Source organism: Pinus tabuliformis, chromosome Q, assembly GCF_031772625.1.
Source record: "Pinus tabuliformis cultivar Carrire ecotype Pingquan chromosome Q, CPIR1, whole genome shotgun sequence".
NCBI classification, from domain to species: Eukaryota; Viridiplantae; Streptophyta; class Pinopsida; order Pinales; family Pinaceae; genus Pinus; species Pinus tabuliformis.
Genome location: NC_142296.1, coordinates 1,030,653,545 through 1,030,674,263, shown reverse-complemented (window position 1 = coordinate 1,030,674,263; position 20,719 = coordinate 1,030,653,545).

Genomic DNA, 20,719 nt, shown 5'->3' with positions numbered 1-20,719 from the left:
TTAATTTTCTTTAGATGTTTTGTTTATATCTATATTACACGAAACACATTGAATGTCTTCTTTCATTTTAGAGTAAGTTAAATACCCAAAATCAAGAAACCTCTATAGATGGCCAAGCATCTACGAAGCTTGTTAGTGACAAAGGCAATAGCAGGAGACAGTCAAATGCAAGTACCAAGTATAATGAAGTTGCAACCAGCTGCAGGATTACTTGAAGAGTAGTTGCATGTTCAGTTGGTGAAAATAATAAAAGCAAAGCAAATCAAGAGCAATAGGAAAACACAAGTAGGAATAACACTTCCAGCAACCATAGCGCAAAAAGAGGCTGAAATCCACATTTGATGGACATAAGTTTTCCCCTTTTATATATTTATATTGGGAAGAAGATATCTACACATTTTGCAAAACCTACCATGTATGCCTTAAAAGTGTGTATTTTGCTTGATACTTTGCTCTAAAATTATATATCTATAAATTCACAAACATTCTTGCACTGAAAATTTATTGATTATGACCCTGTTCACCTTCTTCACAAACCAAACAATCCCCTGCAAGTTATGGACAACCATGTTCACAATTTTTTATCGACTTACCAGAAATGTAAACCAACACAAATTTTTGTCTGTGAAAATAATTGTATATTGTATATATAGCTATCTCGAACATGTAGTAATTAAATAACTAATGTAGCCAGTGTCATGGGTTTCTTGCTATTGTGCTTTCTATCTCTTCACATTCCATATAACTGTTTGTCTTTCTGTTCAGGGAAGTCACAGGCCACAAGTACTGAATAGTTGATCACAGCCACAACATTTTTCCTTACATTGATAAACCACTTCCAAGCAAACTTCAAATTCAATTTGGGTAATGCAAAATAGAACTGGAAAACACGTTGTTTTCTTTCAAATGTACAACTACTGAAAAAACAATTTAAAAAAGGTAGAGACAAAATCTTAAAATTATCAGAATTAAAACTATAATTATAAACAATGATTTTTAGATCTTTAGCCTTCAATCAAAATCATCACCTCTGGATGAGTAAAAAGAGAATATACTTGATGTGAATCACATTGAATAAAAGAATAACACAGTAGATATCACTGAATGTAACGCTATCATGAAATGGGTGGTACAATAGGCATACAAAGTTTATGAAACGAGAACTATCACATATACATAATGCCAACTCCATGTTACATAATAGGAATCCAGCTACTGTTTTCTGATAGTAGACAGGTATAATGCACCAGATAGCTCACAATATAGGTTGATAGAACCTCTGCTGGCCCACCTTCTGAGCTGCTATTGATATTGTACAGCTTATTAAATCTGAAATAGAGTAAAAGATATAGGAGACAAAACACACTAGGAATGTGAGTCCTTTATACTGGAAGAGAAAAAAAGAAAAGAGCAACATGTAAGTGCAGAAGAACATAAAGAAAACCACAAGAATTTCTGATTCAACATGTATTTCTTAGGGTCTAGATTCATTCACATGTATTTAAAAACCCTGACATGCTTGAACCATAAAAGGAAGAGAACTTGAGAATTTCAAATGCTGTCCTAGCTGTTTTAGATATATTTTCTACAATAAAAAGGAAAAATCATGAATACATTGGCCTGGAAAGCTTACATTGCAAGTGTGATAATACATGAATGGAGCCCCATCTTGATGTACAATGTTCTCTATCCTCAACACTTCACAAGAATCTATTATAAATGTCCATTAACTAAGATTCCATTGCTCTCGATGGTTATTTAATAAAATACTAACCAACTGCCTTGCCTCTAACAAAGACTTTTTTGGATCTGTTGCACCTTGACGCTCATCCAAGTCACTGTCATGAAATTGAGTATTTGCAAAAGATTCTAGCAGTTTCAAATCAACCTCAATTCCCATAACAACATTTGTATTGAACCGCTTAATGTTATCACTGAGAAATGTGGCTACAATGCAATCTGATATGTGCTTCAGAACACCCCTGATCACATTATCCAAAACCTGCGAAGGAAAGTCTTCAAAAAGATTTCGAGCAAGAGACTTCACAAGGTCCTTTGAGGCTTTCTCTTGACTCATGAAACTTCGCAAGAACCCGGACTATCAAAGATCCACAACAGGTATGGGGTTGAACTTACTAAATTTTAAGTTTGTTTTTGGTCAAGCATGTATCTCTTGAATGAAATCTTCATGGCATGCGCTTTGAAACAAATTAAGTTATTCATGACGAAGAAGAACTGATATAATTCCCCTGTGTAAGAGAATGAGGACTACATTGCAAAGATCAACTTAAAGAGAAACCACAATGGAATTTGGTAAACAATATTTATAGCCATATGTATTTTTCACAACTTTGTTGTCTCCCAGGTCCCAAATCCAAGAAAATCTCAGCTCCTTTTATCATTCTTCCCACCCAAACCATTTGCAAGGCACTGTATCATTCTTCCACTTTGATCCACATTTATAACAAAACTTGCAGCCACATCTGAAACAACACCAACCACCATATGTTTCAGTTCTCCTTGTGGTTTAAATAACCAAGCAATGCCTCTTAGTTTTCTAGTATTGAACAACAAATTTCAATGACAGATTCACCAGAGGCGAGGGAAAGATATTAGATAAGTAGTTTTCAAATACCAGTTTTGCCCAAGCTAGATACATTTGAAGAAACATCTTTGTTAAGCCATTGACAATTAGTATGTAGCTTTGCTTTTCAATTGGAAATACTTAGGCATCCATGTGCACACAGTAAAGATATCATAACCTACAGCTAGGATTAGAAAATCTAATTTTCAGATTGGAACCAATTATCTTTATCAAAGAAAAATAGGGTATTATAATAAAAAAAATAGTCAACAAAAATGCATTTTACCGGTTCACTGACCTGAAAATCATGTTACGGCATTCAGACGTTTTTTCAACAATTTGTCCACATTTTCCACACAGTCGCCAAGCATTTTTTATGGCGAGCTATAAGAGCAACAAATCATCTTTGTCCCTCTCGGAAAAAGAGAGTTTCTCCAGGTTAGAGCAATCGAAACCCACATGCCATGGCACACCACATTGAGCACAAAATGACCTTCTGCAATTAGGGCATTCCGACTCTTTAATAACAACAACAGCTGACTCAGTTGAGCTTCCTACTTCAGGCACATCCTTCAACAAGAGTGCCAAGCAATCCTTGACTTACGGATCATGTCAAACAAAACATTTTCAGAAAGAATAGTTATCCTGCAATAGATCAGTCCGATGAGAAACCAAATACCTAAATGGAAATACATCACAAGTGGTATCCACAGAAGAATAGTAAAAAAATCTAATTGATTACAAACCCCAGTTCTTTTGCTTTCTGAGATTTGCGACCCCCAATATCTTCATCAACCAACAAATAGCTCTGGATAGGGCATATATGAAAACAGAAAGGTTTCAAAACATTGTTGCTCAAAAAATATCCAATTATGATAGGGAACTATAAAGAAATTAATTGTTAATTACTTATGACATAAATGGGGGAAAATACAAAAATGAAAAAAAAAAGTGCAATGTTAGGAAATCTATAACAACCGTTTTCTTGCTGACAGATCCAATGACGCGCCCTCCGTGACTCTTAATCATATCTTCTACCTCCTCCCTCTCTAAGCTGTGCATTAACATGAAAGTTCATGATCTCAAGATAGATATTAAAAAGCTTTCTAAACTTTGGGAATTTGAAAATGAGGATTTAAAAACAATAGAACAGCAAATTAACAGTCATAACTTGAGAAAAAAACCTGTCAAGGATCCCAGTAATCACAAAGGTCAAACCAGGCGATAAAGGGTAATTTCAAGTGATAAAAAATCCAAACTCAAATGATGTTTTAGGCAATAATTTATTTTCTATTTTGGATATGCTTTGATTTTGAGGGGTGCAAATTGACGTAGGAAAAGTTGAAGTCATGTTGGAGTGACCTAATCCCATTAATGTTTTGGATTTAAAGGGTTATTTAGGGGTATAAACATTTTGAGGAAGCTAAGTTATTGTCCTTTTAATCAGCTTAGTGCACACTGTAAAGGAAGGGTAGCTAAGTGGTTGACAGAAAACCAGGCCTTTTCTAATCAAGAAATTAAGAGACTAATCATAACAAGCACCTCTCTAGTCTGTACACATTCCATCTTAAAGATAAAATCAAGAGTTCCATGGAGCACATCTCTCATGAAAATTTAAGCAAGCATCTACTTCGATTGCATTTTAGCAACTCCATGTATGCATTGTTAATCGACTCGACTTGAGGTCATGGAATTCTCAAATCATTTTATGAAAACATTACTATGATAAATACTGTTTTAAATATTTGTTGGAGTGGCATACTGCTACTAATGCTTTGGATCTTAAGAGTTGCCGAGGGGTATAAACATTTTTGAGAGAGCTGGGTCATTATCCTCTTTATCAGCTTTCTGCATTCTGTAGAGGAGGGGTAGTCAAGTGGTTGACACAAGACCACAGAAGGTCTTGGATCAACTATTGTTATTGTCATGGATAATTCAACTGATGTAGTAGATGCAATAGTTCATCTTTCCTTTGTTATGGGATGGATTTGCAAGAATATGGAAAAACTGAAGGTATACAATACTAAACTTAGATCAAACCTGTGCCTAAAATTTCATAATTATGCCTAAATTTTCAGACATGTAACATTTGTTGTGCTCGAACTTGTGGAAGAGGATTTGTGACCTGTAAACTCTTGGACATGAGGCATATGTCTTGTGTGAAAAAATGCCTAGTAGCTCGAACTTCTAACAGTATCTCAGACCTATGTACAATGAAGACTTGTAACTGAAGCAAAAGTTTTTGAACTGTCACATATCTTTGTGACATTAAGTACTTTTGCATAGATTTTTGACATATGGCAAAGGATCTATAACAATCTCGAGCTTGTGAGAAGACAAGTTTAAAACAGTATGTGCACAGCAGTTTAGACCTACTTATTTTTTAGAAGACATAGTTCATATCTGTGCAGAGATTCTCAGAACTGTGACTTAAATCAAACATGTGCCTAAAATTTCAGAATTGTGCCTAAATTTTCAGACATGTAACATTTGTTGTGCTCCGACTTGTGGAAGAGAATTTGTGACCTGTAAACTCTTGGACATGAGGCATATGTCTTGTGTGCAAAAATGCCTAGTAGCTCGAACTTCTGACTATATCTCAGACCTATGTACAATGAAGACTTGTAACTGAAGCAAGAGTTTTTGAATTGTCACATATCTTTGTGACATTAAGTACTTTTGCATAGATTTTTGACCTATGGCAAAGGATCTACAACAATCTCGGGCCTGTGAGAAGACAAGTTTAAAATAGTATGTGGACAGCAGTTTAGACCTACTTATTTTTTAGAAGACATAGTTTATATCTGTGCAAAGATTCTCAGACCTGTGACTTAGATTAAACCATTGCCTAGAATTTCATAATTGTGCCTAAATTTTCAAACATGTAAAAATGCCAACAGTCCTGAAGATATACAGAGCCATGTCAAAGAATTCAGAGAAACATTGCAGTTGTTTGAGGGGATGCATCCTTTTCAAAATTACACTATCCATGCTCAGTACTGAAAGCGTTCACCTAGAGTCTTATTAAAATATCCAAACCAAATTCTTTGGTTGAGAAAGGATCCAACCGGAAATCAAAGGAAGTTCAAATAAAGGGTGGAAATGATGCCAGCAAGAGAATATTATATAAGTTAGAAAAAGAGAAAATGGACTTCCGCATAGGAATTGGAGAAGGAGAATACAGTTCAGTGACGAACACTAAAAGGGGAGCTATGGAAAATGACAACAGGAAGGATTCAGATTACACTGTCACTGGATTCAGATTATACTGTCACGAATTGTTATTGTCTCCTTGTTGAACCAGTTGAGTTAAGAAATATGGAAATTGAATCAACGACTCTTGTATTTGCCATAGGATGGAACGAATTGCTGCAGGATCTTCATATGGATATATTCTATTGGCTTCCTGTGCAATTTGTGTATATCGAATTGTGTGCCAGCAATGGAACAACTTGCTTCCCACAAACTATTCCATAACTTGGTTTTGTGGGGCGTCTATCACGAGGCAACCATATTTGGCATTATAAGTCAGAGATCTCCTCTTATCAAAACAGATTTTGTTTTGAAGGATAATCATGCCGAATGAAGGAAAAGGAGAAAGCAGAGGACAACCATGTAGAAAAAATTCATAAGCCTATCATTAATGAAGTCTAGCAAATCCCTAGGAAGCATAACAGGACTGAGAGAGATGATATGGCAAGGAAAGGGAAACAAAGTAGTTGAAGAAGGACCTGACCTGGAAGAAATGATGTTGTGCGGATGTATTCTAAACACAGCTCCGACTCATGATTTCCAGCTCCATTCGTGAGATTGTCAAACAAGGCTCCTTTGTTAGTTTGAACACTGCTATACTTTGTGAGATTGTCAAACAGGGCTGTCCGTTTGTTGAAGTGGAAGCCCGAAGCAAGTGAAGGGAGGAAGACGTCTCTGGCGGAAGCTTCTTGCACTGAAAGAAAGCGCATGTTCCTCGTCCAATTATTATAAACATCACTCTAGTTCAGGCATTTCACCTATTGTGTCATATTGTGAGAAATAAAGGAAGGTGGTGTCTCGAAACCCCCATCGCTGCTAACTTTAAACTGCCTTCTCAGTAATTTGTAACGTTTTGTTCACGGATTACAGGAATCTGTAACAAATTTGCGGATATTTATGCCGGCTTCATGTAGTGGGTGAAGATTCGAGACCGCCATCATTATGGAGAAAGGCGTTGGCATAACAGTTTTCCGTTGAGGTTTTGCGAGACCCGGGCAATAGAACTCGCGCCAGCTGCAAAGATTCTCAGTTGAGACCATGACGAGTAATTGAAGGAGACCATGACGAATATCTTGAAAATGCACATAGACGACACATATGAACAATTTCCCGCTGAATGCCCCTGAATGTGGATGCCAGGTGTCAACGTTAGAAAGAAAAGGACGACGAAAGTCTCTTTCAAAGGAAGCCTATCAGCCTAATTAATATATAAAAATTAATTTTTTAAGTATATTTTTGTTTTGTGTTATGTATGTATGTATATATATATATATATATATATATATATATATATATATATATATATATATATATATATATATATATATATATATCTAGATATATATATATATATCATTAGACATGTATGTTGTATGTTTTCATTTAGTGAATTTCAGTATCTGAGGGTTTGATCAACATAGTTATGTCCATAAAAAGGTTTGTACTACCAATCATATTTGTCAATTAATATGGCACCGAAGTACTTTAAACAAGCCATATAACAAATTGTCTGCATTTTAGGATTTAATGTATTTTCTATCTGTAATGTCCTAACTATTGCTTTTTAAAATATGCGTAGATTACACACCAAAATACATGTATATATGACTTTTTGGAGCAAGATTTAGGTTTATATATACATATGCAATAAATTTTGAAAAGTTTGGAACCGACCAATAAATAGATCTAGCATGAATGACGTTGGTTTATGTTTGATTTGATTCGAAACAATAGGTGGCCTGACTTGAGATAGCCTTGGTCAAAGCTAACCTTTGTGTTATGCATATTTGAACTTGAACCAACTCATTTTGTTTTAAATAGTAATGTAAGCCAAAATTTAACTGTTGACTTGAAGAAGTTTTGCATTTTGAATTTGGGGATCATTATGTATCATATTAAGGACGGATTTGGAGGTTTGTCCCTAATTTGGTGTTTGTTATGGGTGAGGTTAGTTGGTCTTGGAAGGTAGGAGGTTCCACCTTGGAAGATGAAAATTCATGCATTAGATCTCAGGTTAGTTTTGTTGGGATTTGATGAGATGGTTTTTTGGAGGTTATTTTAATAGATATATATGCAAAATCTGGGAAATGTCGAAGTTGCTATGAACTCAATCATAAATTTTGTGACATTGCAATTAACTAGGTTGGGATTCTTTATCATGCGATGAAGTGTGAGGCATCTAGATATCACTATGTTTTGGATGTTGATGTTGACTTTCAACATGGTGATGGAGTTGAGGAGGAATTCTACACAAAGAATAGGGTTGTGAAAATATTATTCTACACAAAGAATAGGGTTGTGATGGAGTTGAGGAGGCATTCTACACTACAGGCTGACTATGCTCGGTCTTCATGGCAGTGCTCTGTGGGCGCTTCACTTCCAAAGGGATCCATAGCTCTCAATTTCTCACTCTGCCAAAAACTCTGGCTCTGAATTTCTCACTCTGCCAAAAGACTTCATACACAAGATGCTATTAGAGACGTCAATTTCTCACTTTGCCAGAGACTCTGGCTCTCAATTTCTCACTCTGCCAAAAGACTTCATACACAAGATGCTATCAGAGACGTCAATTTCTCACTCTGCCAAAGACTTAATTCGCAAGATGATACATCACCAGTAAACTCAACGCATAGCAAATCCTAGGTACCTACGTCCCTTCATCCCATCTTCTCTTCTCTCAATGAGCTCCATTCTGACAATATCTAAAAAAAAATATGTAACATTGACCCTTTATGAGAGGTGGAGAAATGTTGAAAGTTTGGTGGGCAATGACTGCAGAACATTGTTGGATCTCCTCTCATACTTATGCCAATTCCTCCTCGGATTAACCAATCTATGTTATTCGTCATCAAATACAACAAAAATTTTGAATATAGATATTTATACAGTGGAGAGGATATAAATTGACATTTTGACGGACTACCGGTACTGAGAGTTGAGCTGGTTTTCGACCTAGCAAGGGTAGTGTTATGCAGGTAAATAGAAGTGACATTTAGGCAGTTTCTGAGGTAAAGTTACAAGTGGAGTGTTGAATCCTTCAGGTGGAGAGGATATTTTAATATCATAAACCCATATATATCTGTAATATTGAAAATCTATGAATTAAAAACGCAAGTCGATAGTAGAACTATGAAAAATTCTAATACTAAACATATGAGGGATAAAATGTAATTGTGACGAATGCGTCGTAAACAGAAGTGGCATCTAGGCAGTTTCTGCGGTCGAGTTGCAAGTGGAATGCTGAATCCATCAAGTGGAGGGAGATCTTTTAATATCATAAAACCACACACACACACACACACACACACACACACACACACACACACACACATATATTGAAAATCTAAGAATCATAATATATATATCTATAATATATAAAATCTATGAATTAAAAACGTAATTGGGTGGCAGAACTATGTATATATATATATTGAAAATCTATGAATCATAATATATATATCTATAATATATAAAATCTATGAATTAAAAACGTAATTGGGTGGCAGAACTATGAAAATGACATATGACGGATAGAAAGTAATTGTGATGAATGAGTCGAAAACGTTGTTTACCATAGTTAATAGGGATGAGTTATTTTTGGCATAATCACAAATTAATGAATATCGAAGAAGGTGAAAATTCTTTAGCATGATCACTTAAGTGTATGAATATGAAATATGGTGATTTTAGCTTAAACGTTGAACATCAATAAGATGACCAAGTCTTACGTATCACTAAATTGGTTTTATGTGAAAAAATTAATTTTAAAATGAATGTTCTTAAATTTTATTAAATTGGGGTTATTATAAAGTTATTCACTAGAGGAAAAATGAAAAGTCATATTAGATGGTATGATGAAAGAATATTAAATTAGAATATCAAGGAACTTAGGACGCATATAATTAAGTATTGTTATGAACATTAGTTAATAAAATTATATTTTATTTCTAAGTAAAATTTATAATCATAAAAATTTATAGATTTACATAAATCAGTTTTGGAAGCTTCTTCCTCGTGAGAGATAGAGACAAATATTTTTCCATGCTTCTTCCCCATGAAAAATAGAGACAAATATCCTTGCATGAAATTGAAATAATGAACACAGAGTTCAAAGGGGTAGAAAATTGAAATTCTAGAGAGAGGGATGTTTTCCCTATTTGTAATCAATTTTCTCATTCAATATAGCACATTTTCTTTTCGTTCATATGATAACAAAATTTTAATAAAATGAAGCATAGCTAAAGAATCATCAGTGGCGGATTCAAATAAGGCAAATTCAATTAGGAAATTTACCCAAGGACATACATATTTGCTCTAGTCCTCAATATCCAAATCATCCACAAACATTCCAAGTGCCTACTAGTATTATGCCAATAACAAAAGAAGGAAAATTATGAAAAGTGAGTTGCCACTCCACACCCTAAATCGATAAAGGACACAACAACTGAAGCAAATATTTCATATTATTTAAAAGAAAATATATATTATATAAAGATTATTTTTCTTTTGGAAAAAAAAATAATGACCATGTATAACTATAAAATAATCAATGGCAAGGTTCAAACAAGGCAAGTTCAATCAAGAAAATTACCCAAGTGCCTACTAGTAAACAAAAGAAGAAATATTATGAAAAGTTAGTTGTGGATCGATAAAGAATAAAGAAACTGAAGCAAATACTTTATATTATTTAAAAGAATATATATATATATATATATATATATATATATATATATATATATATATATATATATATAAAGATTATTTTTCTCTTGGAAAAAAAAACTAATAATGGAAGGGGTTTCATTAAAATTGTTTATTAACATAATCTTTTTCTTTTCCAATCTTGAAATGCTTGCCATATTTTAAATATTTAATTGCTTGGAAACTTTTTCAAGTAACATAATGCCCATTATGCAACAACTGGAGAAATACAATATGGGACACTCCACAATTAGAAATTGGCATTGCAATACCAAGAGAGCCTTCAAAGTTGAGTTTCCGGCTGACCTTTGTGAAAACAAATAAATCATTAACAATTTTACCAATAGTTTTTTCCATCATAAACATCCATACAAAGCTCTTTGTTTTCTGTCTGCATAACTTTATACTTTATATTATTTAAAAGAAAATATATATTATATAAAGATTATTTTTCTCTTCGAAAAAAAAACTAATAATGGAAGGGGTTTCATTAAAATTGTTTATTAACATAATCTTTTTCTTTTCCAATCTTGAAATGCTTGCCATATTTTAAATATTTAATTGTTTGGAAACTTATTCAAGTAACATAATGCCCATTATGCAACAACTGGAGAAATACAATATGGGACACTCCACAATTAGAAATTGGCATTGCAATACCAAGAGAGCCTTCAAAGTTGAGTTTCCGTCTAACCTTTGTGAAAAAAAAAAAAATCACTGACAATTTTACCAATAGTTTTTTTCCATCATAAACATCCATACAAAGCTCTTTGTTTTCTGTCTGCATAACTTTGATAGCCTATTACAATGACAATATAACATTAATAAATTATTTGAACCTTCTAAATAGGAAATTTAACATGTGTCATAGGATGAGGATAATCCTAGATGCATCTTTCTATTAACATAATGAAATAATGGGCTCTTTGGAGTTTAGCACCTGTTTCTATTTATGGAAAAAAATAAATGATGCACTAATGCTAAGGTAAAAATCATTTCAGATATAATAAAGGCAAGGAAGCATAGATAACATTTGTGAAAGGAAATCATTAAATATCCTTGCTCATTTACAGTAAAATTTCATTCTATGCATAGATTGGAAGGAAATCACCAATGTAGGAAGTGAAATGGAACAAGTTGATTACTTTTGTTCTTTGATATAAAATCAGAGTCCTGTATTTTCCTGGTTTCCCATGTGACTTAAGTAGACTGCAATATGTATCAACCAGCTTTGTGATTGGGCCATTGGGAGCCTCTTCCTTTGTTCCATATTTGAACTCATCCACAACTATCTTGTGCATCTCTTTCTCAACATGGTTGAGCTTTACCTAATCCTTTTTGTAGGGAACTGTCCTATTGCATGTGCCTCCAAGTTACTCTAAACAGACCTATCCATGTCCTCACAATCATATGGTTGTTCTAGCCAATTTCCAATAGTTACATGATTAGCATGGCTTTTAGCCTTCTGATCTAGTGTTGATATTGCATTCTGATCTGGTGTTGATATTGCATTAGCGGGATTATCGAGCCCTACATGGTCGTGCTTAAAATGTGCAGTAACATATTTTTGGGGAACCGCACTCCCAATCCTTAAATTTGGGACGGTTGTTGCAACTACACGCGCAATTCACATATTTTGGCAATAATTCATTTAGGATGTTGTATGCATAACCACAAGACAAACTTGCTACTTCAATCACAATGACCGAAGATAAATCTTCCAAAATTTTAGCTAGATGATCTTCCCAAATCTTCCATACCTTCGGTGTATCTTTGCACCTTTAGGGGAAATTTCTAGTTACTTACCTGTCAAAATCTCTCACCGTCGTTACCTCCCACCTTAGAATATTAAGGGGATATATTTTTGTAAAGGTGCATGTGCCACTGTCCCACTTGGTATAACTAAAAGGCTAACATCATAAAAGACGAAATGCGAACAAGATGAGGATGGAATATCAATATTATTTATTAATTTCCTGTCAAAATCTCTACTCGTCATTGTCAAAATATCTAAACGTCGTTGCGTTTGTGGGTTGTAGTTATGAGAACTCAGTGGTGTCACATATGATTATTTTAGAATTTTAGAAGTTTATTGTGATCATGGTTAACAACCCAAATTTTTTGGAGAGATTTTTTGGTGGGTTTTTCTAGTCTAATTTCTCTAAAATCCGGTAGAAAATTATTGAAATCACAAGTTTGATGGATAACACCTATACAATCGAAGTGCCCTAGGGTTTTTTGAGGGTGTTGAATCCATATATACAGTCAAAAACCAATTTAAATAACACAAATCAAGATTTCACCTCAAAGTTTTCCTCCGGATTCCGCCACTGGAAATTCCAAAAAATCGCACTAAAGACAACTCCAAACTTTTTCATAACTTTATCCTCTTTTATGGTTAAGAGTTTGGAGTGTTGTTTTGTGTGAAGCTCAAAATTAGATTTTTTGAATCCTAGATCAAAAAAAACTATTTGATTTAATAGGTTATTGTTGAGTTTTATTTATTAAAAAATAAAACATAAAAATTAGTATAATTTTTTATTTAGTGTTTTAATTTTGTTGTAACTAATTCTATATATTTTATAAATATGATTTATAAATCTAAATCTAAATTTTAATGCAATTGACTTTGGATTTCATAGAATAAAAGAAGAGATCTTTATATCTATTATATATTATTTAATACAAAAGGATGTTTGGTAGATATATAACAGTGGAAGAGGCATAGTATCAAAAAATGATAGTTGTCATAGCTAGGAAGATAAGGATGCCTAGATAAGTTTACAATTAATAGTAGTTGGTTGTGTTCGAAAATTGGAACATAATGCTAACAAGAACACTAAAACTACTCAGTAAGAAAAATGTAGAAAGTAAAGATAAAAAAATCCAGTCCTAGAAATGAGGCCTTATTAGGTACCCAAGTATAAAATAGACTCTCACAAATAGAGAAAAGGAGAAAAACTCATAGGGAACAACTTCTTTCCAAAAGAGAAAATATTCTAGCTTTGAAAAAGGGCATTGGAGATGTAACTAAAGATATCATAATGATAAGATGAATGGAAAGAGTAGGAGAGCCATGGAGTGTGAAGCTTCCAATTGCAAAGTAAGTAATTTGAATTAACTTGGTTACATTATGAAGCATGCGAGGTTTCGTTATAGAGGAAAAATGACAAACTATTAGCCTATGACTTCAATATTATTATAAATTCTTGCACTCCTTTGTTTAATTTCACATTATGGGATATATTTTTTATCCTAAGTGTGCATTAGATCTTATTAGCCTATCTCTTGATGAGATTTCAATGTGAGAGAAAATGAGGTGGTGTCATTCATGTATTATAAATTGTATCACTAGAATGACTATTGTGAATACAAGATTATATTGTTTGAGGCCCTTTCCACCAAGTTCTTTTGTCTCAAATCATGTCACGTGTTCTTCTTTTAACATGGTATTAGAGCTCCTTTATTCTTTAGGGGCCTATTAATTCCATCATACTTTTCTGTGGAGGCTATTGAAGAGATAATGACGATTGTGATGAATTTTCGCCATGGTAGTGATTCATGAGAGAATAATAACACTACCTATTCTAAGGAAATTATAGATCTACATCCGTTGGCATTAAAACTACAAAATAAGGTCATCGCTATTTCATTCCCTTTCTAGCCTTAGTAATCTCATTTTTTTTATTTATGATATATATTATGTAGGATTATAGATTTGATCTACTAATTGCGTGAACTTTTTAGGCTCAAAACCTTTACCTACTCTTAATGGTCACATGTTTTGGGCACCTAAAACTCTCTTTCTTTGAAATCAAGTTATATGTAAAGAAGAATGCTATGTCACCAAATATTGGAAAATATAGGTGAGAAGGGAGTTCAAGGATTGAAAAAGACAAATCTTGTTGATAGACTAAATAATTGTGCTCTTGAATTTGATTTTTGTGAGCATTTCATATATGGAAACTAATTGTGCTCAATTTTTTCATAGTTCCCATAAATCTTTTGAGTTGTCATACTTAATTCATCTTGATCTATTTGGTCCAATTAAAGTTCCTTCAATTTCAAGGAATTTATATGATATTTCAGTTATTGATGATTATCTAAAATGCTTTTCGTTTATTTAAGGAGTTTAAAGATCTCTCGGGAAATTAGATTGCTAAGAAGATTAAGATGCTGAGGATTGATTTTGGTGGTAAGTTTTATTCCACAAAGTTTGATAAGCTTTGAAAGGAGAATGATATTAATGGAAATTAGACAAATCCACACACCCCTCAATAGAATGGAGTTACAAAATGAATGAACAAAACATTGATGGAGAGAGCTTGGTGGAGACAACTTAAAGGAGAATATATAGATAGAAGTAGTTGTTGTTGCATGTTAATTTATGAACATGTCTCCCACATCAACTCTTGTGCATAAGACCTCTATGGATGTTTGGACAAGTAATAAGCCCCCACTTCAACATCTTCATGTTTTTCACTATGAGGTATATGCTCATGTGCCTAAGGAGAAGTGGTTAAACATGGATAACAAGGTTATGAAATGTATCTTCATTTTTGATGACATTGGTGTGAAAGGGTACAATATTTGGGATCCTGTAGCTAGAATTTTTTTTTATAGAAGGAATGTTATTTTTAAAGAAGTTAAGTCCTTTCATATTGGCATATTTAGAAGAGGATGAGAAGAAGTTGATGATTCATCTACCACTTAATATTGAGAAATATGAAAAAAAAATCAACAAACATTTCATGATGACTTGATTAGGGCGAGGGTTCAAATATTTTGAAAGAGGAAGAAGAAAATCCACCTCCAACTTTAAGGAGGTTCATGTTTCAAAGCACAAAATTAGACAAGTATAATTATGATTCTTCTTATTTTATTTATGTGCTAACACTAATTAGCCTAGAACAACAAAGCAGGCACCAGAAATGGAAGATAAGGAGCCTTGGAGATTGGCCATGGACGATTGAAGAGCAGTGACCTCAAATTTCCTGATGAAGCTTACTAGAATGGGTAACAATTTCACTTGTTTGCCATGCATAATTATAGAGATGTTATAATGTGAGCATGCATTTACCTTTGAAAATGTGATACATGCAGGCATGGAGACTATACGAGCAAGGGCGTCCTCTGGATATGGTGGATTCTACAGTAAGGGGTACATGCCGGCGGGAGGAAGCATTAAGATGCATTCATGTTGGGCTTGTATGCACACAGGCTGATCTGGGCATCCGCCCTGCTATCTCTAATGCGGTACTCATGATCTCCAGCTCTTCTATGACATTGCCGGATCCGAAAAAGCCAGCGTTTGTGAAAAGTAGTGAGAGCAGCTACAGAGGATCCACAGCCGCCAGCTCTAGCAGTGGTATTCAACAGTCACAGTTATCTGCTACCGCATCATCTGTGTCATCTCCCTCCACACAAAATCATCCCCCAATAATGCTGTCACCATCACTCAAATGGAAACCGGGTGGTTATCTTTTCTAAATGTGTCTAATGTATTTTCCATAAGATACAGTTTATCTGTAAGATTTTTTTTTATCAAAGATTAAAAATATTGAATTATTATTAAATTTACTATATATTAAGATATATATGTGTTAAATTTAAAATTGTTGTGATCTATAATGTAGATATTAATTTTTTAGATTAATTAGTTTTTTGGATGAATCACATTAGTTGTTTCGAAATGTTGACTAAATCTCAACAATGTGATAATAAAAATAGTAATGATTATATTATCGTAATATAATAATAATAATAATAATATATTATTATTATACTATTATAATAATATTATAATAATATAATAGAAATATTAAATATATATGGTATATTAAATTGAAATATAATATAATTATATATATTATAATAATTATAATATTAATCTATTTACTGTATAATATAAATATAAATATTGGTTAAGCATCTTAATATTACTTGATTTTAGACTTGTGATTCATACTATTTTGATAAGTCTTTTGGATTAAAATCTTGTATATACCAACAACTTATGATGTGATTAAACCAAAAGACTTATTAAACATCTTAATATTATTATTAATATATTAATATTAAATATTAATATATAAATTTAAGAGTTTAATAGAATTAAAAGATTATTATTATTAAAAGTTTAAAAAATTACTAAATCCAATATTTATATATTTATTAATATAATTGTCAATATATTTTATATATTTACTTGGAGTATATCAATAATGTTAACTATATATACACACCATATATTAAACTAAAATATTTATACTATTACTTGGAATATATATATATATATATATATATATATATATATATATATATATATATAAAGAAACCTTAGGGTTTAAACCCTTATATATTAAACGTTAGGGTTTATTAATCCCTTCTATTTTAAATATTGATTTTAAGATATAAATAATTCCTAGTAATTAATATTTTAAACTCAACCGATTAATAAATTATAGGGATTAAATTATAAACCCAAGATATTATTAATAATATAAACCAAAGCAATTAATAAACCCAAAGGTTTAATATTATAGATCCAATGAATTAGTAAACCCAAGGGATACATATTATAAACGTAAAGGATCAACAAACCCAATAAATCAATATTTAAAACACATGGGATTGATAAGACGTAACAAACATTTTAAACCTAACGGATTAATAAACCCATATTAATTGTAACAACCCTCGGTTAAAAGTTCATGTAATAAAAGTTAATAAATTCAAAATAAGACCATAGTTAAAGGACACTTAGTCCAAGTTGAATGTTAAGCAAAGATATGCCACTGGACATCACTTGATATGTTTATGGCTAAATGAAAATTGGAAAAAAAATGACTAAGGCATTAGAAAAGCAAAAATGTATTTTTGGCATTTTATTTATGAAAATAAAGGAAAATACTAGAAAAGGAAGGTGAAATGCCACAGGTTGCATGTGATGAGGAAATTGAGGGAAATAATGAAAAATTGAAGAAATTAGGAGCATGAATAATAGAAAGACCTCAGAGCATTAGTTGGGAGCTTTTTGTTAGTTCATTTTAAGAATTAGTCTAAGAGAGGAGAAGAGTGCCAAGAAGAGAATAAGATCAAAAAACCAAAGGAAAGAAAGAAAGCAAAGAAAGGAAAATGAAAGGAAATGAAAGAAAAGATCAAGCAAGGAAAGGTTGGCTCAAGCAGCTTCAACAAGAATACATGCAGGGAACAGATTGCATGTATGATTTCCTAGCTGGTTTTGACATGCATGGTATGTGCATGTTGGTATTTTGTTCTCTTCTTGTCGATGGCATGTTTTGCCAGGTTTTGACAGTGGATTTCAGCCTTGCCTTTTCATTTCTGGATAGCCATGGTGTGATTGGATTGTTCTCAATTTTGAGCTTTGGAATTGCGGGATGGTTTCAGAATCCAGGGTGGAGGTGGTCTTAGGAAAATTCCTAAGGGCCTAGGAATCCCTGGACTGGTCATGGCAAGATACACGGTAAATCCTGAGGGTAAAGATGGGGAAATTCCTCAAGGATGGTGAAGGAATCCAGAGGAATTCCAAGCTTCATTTGGTTTTGTGATCTCAGGACCAATTTAGGTGAGATCACGGTACGGTGAGAGTGGAGGTGGTTTAACCTATGGATTCCTCTAGTTGTTTCTAGATTGGTTTATCCATGAGATACCACATTCATGCTTTGAATATGGAACATGGGTGACTGGCTTAAAGAAAGATTTGGTTCAACCATGTCTATGGTCGGGTGGTACGTGGAAGTCCCAAACTTGGCTGGCTCTTGCCTATGTTTAATGAAAGCTAAATTCTCATGCTTTGATTGGTAGATGTACTTGTTATTTTGTGGCTTTAATGGTTGTTCTCTTAATGTTATTAATATGGCTATATGCTGGTTATAAGCATCGTTATGTTATTGTTCTCAGTCATGGTTCTTTTCATGTTTTTACTTGTAACTGAAAGAATAATGGATGCAATGCCTAATTGATGTTAAGACAACTAATGTGAGATGGTGTGACCCTTCTTGTTAAGTCTCAGATGAGTTTTCAGTCTCTTATATTCAGATTTGCATTCATGACTTGTAGGTTACATATCTACCAAGTGTTTGACGGAATGTCAATCCCAGTTGGGGATGGTCATGTCTAGTCTTGGTGTCAGTTTTTGGTTTACAAGGATTGTGCTTATGTATTTCATGAATTATGGAAGTCACATGGATTTCTAGGCAGAGACTTAGCCCCAAACCCTTAAAAATAGCCTTAAATTCCATATTCGCTAGCACAACACTAGCAGGAAAAGTCCACAGTCACACTCATAGAGGCTCATGTGAGCGATTCTAACCCATAGTCACATGGATGCCATGGCAAGGGATGGAATGGGGGTGAAACTCAGTAAAAATTTGAGTTGTCTCAGGGGATGGATTCCTAGAGGGGTTGGGATACTCCTAGAGGGTCTCTGGCACCTGAAGGAAGTCAGCAAGGTCTGTTATGTCGACTCTATTTCCTTAAGGTCACATAGGAAGTTGAGTCTTGTCATAGTAACCCCTCATCTCATGTTTACCTTGGGTAAGCCAGTGAAAATGGGTAGATATGAGGGGATGTGTCGTTACACTAATATTATAAACCTAACAAATTAGTAAACTGAAGCGATAAATATTATAAAACTAAGGGATCAATAAACCCAAGGGATAAATATTGAAAATCCAACGAATTAATAAACCTTAGGAATTAATATTTTTTTTCAAGGGATTAATAAACCCAAGCCATTATTTTTTTTTGTTTTTCAAGTTGTTTGTGATCCTTTAGGCTTGACCTATGGCTTGAGGAGTCGCGACCCAAGGGCATTTAAGCTGTCAAAGTCACCCCGAGATCTCACCCGTCCTCGGCCACACCAACCCTTAGTTGAATGAATTTTTGATCATGTCTCCTCCCCTAGCACAGGGCACAACCACCCCTGTGAGGTTTGGTCCTAGGTCACCTTTCTAACGAAGCCTACCCTCAATTGATTGTGCTAGTGGGACTTGACATAAACCCAAGTGATTATTAATATTATAAATCCAAGGGATTAAATTATAAACCTAAGGAATTATTAGTATTATAAATCCAAAGTATTAGTAAACTCAAGGGATAGACATTATAAACCTTAACGATCAACAAACCTAAGGGATCAATATTAAAAACACAAGGGATTTATAAACCCAAAAATTAATATTCTAAACCCAAGGGATTGATGTTTTAAACCCAAGGGATACGTATTAAAAACCCAAGGAATTAATAAACCCTAAGAATTTAATATTTTAAACTCAAGGGATTAATAAACTCAGAGAGTTATTAATATTATAAACCTAAGAAATTAAATTATAAATCCAAGAAATAAATTGAAGGACATTGATAAGCGTTAATGGTATAAATATAATATTTATCATAAAATTAATATTCATATTAATATTAATATTAATATTATTAATATTATTATTATTTTAAAATAATTATTATTGTTACTAATTATTGTTATTAAGTCAAGTCTTTCTGTAGAAATCACATAAGAGAAAAATTTTGGCTATGCGTTTCGAACCAATAAGTGTGGTTCATCATGAGGGCCAAATACCATGAATATAGAAACCCCAAAATTATTGTTATTATTAATAATATTATTTTTATTTTTATTTTTATAATTATTAATATTAGTTATTATTTTTATCTTTATTGTTAATTAAGTTTAAAATTATTATTAATTAATAAATATTAATAAAATTAATTAATTCATATAATTAAATATTAATAATAATTAGCTAATAATATGAATTAATAATAATAAATTAGTTAATTAACAATATTCAAATGTATAAAATATTTTTCGAAAGATGTCACATTGAAGATTTTGGTCGACGCGTTTCGAACCAACAAGTGTTTTTCATCTTCAGGACACAATGAAGAAACAGATCTATGAATAAGGTTAAATAGGGAGACAGGGCAACCTAACAGCTAGAAAAAAATAGCTATATTTGACGAGGAGAGGAAAAGAGAAGAGTTTAATATTATTTAAATAAATTTAATTAATTTGTTAATTGTTTATTTATTTTTATTTAAGCTATATATATATATATATATATATATATATATATATATATAAACTTATTAACTCAACGACTATATTTGACTTGTTTTTAATAATATTTACTTATTTCT